Source organism: Alligator sinensis, unplaced genomic scaffold (assembly GCF_000455745.1).
Source record: "Alligator sinensis unplaced genomic scaffold, ASM45574v1 scaffold566_1, whole genome shotgun sequence".
NCBI classification, from domain to species: Eukaryota; Metazoa; Chordata; order Crocodylia; family Alligatoridae; genus Alligator; species Alligator sinensis.
The window spans coordinates 697,958-700,973 of record NW_005842017.1 but is presented as its reverse complement, the minus strand read 5'-3'; positions in this window follow the sequence as shown (position 1 = coordinate 700,973).

Sequence of the window (3,016 nt, the reverse complement as noted above, 5' to 3'; positions counted from 1 at the left end):
GTCGCCCCCCCCCCCCCCCCCGAAGCAGCCTGTGCAGGGGGAGGCTGTCCTAGAGCAGGAGACTTGTTCAGCCTGAGGCAGGCCCAGCCCAGTCCCTGAGCCCCAGTCAAGGGCTTCCCAGGAAGGGCATGGGCACTGCTGGAGCCTGGGCACAGATGCAGGGAGTGGAACAGCAGGGGCTGGCACTGCTCGGAGCCACAAAGCAGAAGGGCAGGACGGGGAAACGGATAACAGTTGCAGCTGCACCCGTGTCCTGGTGCTGGGAGGGAGCGACTGTGGGGTGGACAGGGGCTGCAGGGCAGGAGCGAGGGGCACTGGCAGGGCTGGAGGGCTGTAGCTTGGGAGTGAAGGGCACCAGCCAGGGCAGGGGAAGAGCACTGGCATGTCAGGGCTGCTCAATACCACAAAGCAAATGGGGTAGACAGCTGCAGTTGGACCTGTGTCCTGGTGCAGGGGGAGGTGCTGCCTGGAGAGAGCAAATAGGGGGTAGGCTGGGGTTGCGGGTGAGGAGTGAGGGGCATCAGCAGGTCTAGTGGGGCCATGGCTTGGGAGTGAGGGGCCACAGCAGCATATTGGGGCTGCTCAGTACCACAAAGCAGTGGGGATACAGTTGGAGCTGGACTCGTGTCCTGGTGAGCAAAGGGGACAGGGGGAGCTCTGATTTTCTATGATTAAAAAAACCAAAATCAAATGCCAAAATTTAGAAGGTATTTAGAATTTATTTTATTATAATTATTGAGGCACTGGTAGGTGTCACAACCCAAAGGTGTGATTTTGTTTTGTGTGTGCTTTGGCACCACTGAATTATTTTCCCGCCAATTTGTAGCTAAATTATTCGCACGTGGCGGCTAGCGATTGGCTTGCTAGCCATATAAAAGGCTTGAGTGGTTTCCGCCCAAGTTGGAGGACTTCACGAACACCAGGAGGAGGAGGCTTCACGTCTCGTGAAGATCTCTAAGCGCTGCGGAGCCTATTGGACCCAGCGTGAATATCAAGAAGGCAACAGGGGTCTGATCAGCCTCTAGCCTCTCCCCGTCGCTGTTCGCAATCCTCGACGTATCCCTCTCCCTGCGTGCACAAGTTCCACGGAGCCTAGCAAACTTCGTGTGAGTCTCTTTTCTTCGAGTACTTTCTTCGGTTGGCGCGACGGGCTCGCGGTTCAGAGCCTCCAACCGGACGGGCTAGAAGAGTGTTCACAGGAAGGAACTCTAGTCCACCTCTCATCTTTTCTATCTGTAACTGCAACTCAAGCAAGTTTTCCTGCCTGCACCGCGACCATCTTTGGTGTAAGTAAATAATCTTAAATCAACCATTACGTGTCCGTGACTAATTCTAGCGTGTCGCCTGTTTTCTCCCACCCAGCGTGCCCGGGCTGCTGGCCACAGCCCGCGCAGCGCGAAAAAGGGCCCGGATCACTCCCGGCCCGTACAGTAGGCTTACAGATTTGCTTTAAAATTGTAAATATATCAATAAAACATTGTGTTCCACTAATACCTATACATATAGTGGTATTTCATTTTAATCATGGAAACACAGATTTTGGGGGTTTTAATCAGAGAATTTGAGATTTGTTTTAAACACAGCAAAGCAGGATCCCTGGTCACGATGAATCCACTCGTGATGCTGCTGCTAGCCCATCCTGAGAGATGATTAAGAGCAATGCCTTAAACAGCTGGATGCACCCATGCTTGTCAGTCCTGATGGGCTGATCAAACCACGTGGTGTGCCAGATGCCAGAAGTAAAAGAAGGTCCTAGGAAGAAGCTCTCTTTCTTTTCCTTTAAGGTGATGCTGTCCAACTTCTTAACTATGGGGGCTGCACCAGTGAGGGCCAAATACCCCCTTCACATCCCTGCCTACAAGCTCCCCACCACTGTGCAGGCAGATGGGTTCCCTCCTGCCCTCCCTTCACCTCCTTGGCTTTGGGTTCCTCTGACACTGCATCAAGTTGTGTCTCTGCCCTAGCCTGCTCCCTGGGGTGGGAGCAGGAAATAAAAGCTAGAGAAAGGAGGGTTGGGAAGCCTGAAGACTGGCTACAACAGCAGCTGGAGCAATGAGGGAAATGCAGTTGGGGAAGACGGTCTGGAGGCTGCAGGTTTAACCCCTAATGGGCTGCCAGTTGGACAGCCCTGGTTTAAGACCAAACAAGCCCCCATTTCTCCCAGCACACCTACTTTTACTCATTTAAATGCAAAAGGGAGTGGGGGGAAGAAGCAGGGGCCAGCTTCAACTTCAATTACAGCAGCAAAAGTGACCATTATTAAAATAACTTCCTCTTAGAAGACAGAAGAGTTGATGCCATAGAAGGAATAAAGGGAATGTTGTTTCTGGCTGAAGAAGGGGCATGTGGGTCGAGGTCAGGGCACATGAAGGGCAGGGTGGGTGAGTGGGTGAAACATGACTGTTATTACAAACAAGGGCTCTATTCTCTGCTCTATTTGAAGAGGCCACATGCAGCCTCAGGTTTCTCAGCTCTAAAATGAGGCAATGACATTTTCCAGGGTAGACCACAATACTTTTCTGAATAATAAGGTTTCTGTGGTATATATCCGATAATTCAGCACTGAGGCACTTCTATTCATGAGAAACGTTGTGTGCTTCAGAGGGGCTAATGCTAATATGCAAGTACTTTACAGCCCATATTTCCTAAACCACAGTTAGACAGAGAACAGTCAGTTGCAGACCAACCCCTGAGAAAGTTGGCCTGTGTTGTAGAGGGTGTCTTTGTGCTAAAGGAATGTATCTGTTTAATACAATTCTTGTCTGAAACTCTGGGCTCCCTAGGTGCATTGGACCCAGCTACTGAGTCCTTTCAAGGAGAAGAGCAAGACTTTCAGCTTGACAAAATATTTTATCTGAAGCTGGGAGAATCTCATACATAAGCATTGTGCAGTGTAGACAGACAATGAAGGCATGTATAACAGAGACATCCCTTGCTGCCTATTAGGAGGGGATGGGCTGCTAGGTGATGGATTAAACTTTAAGGAACAGGTATACTACTAAAATGTGAACTGAAC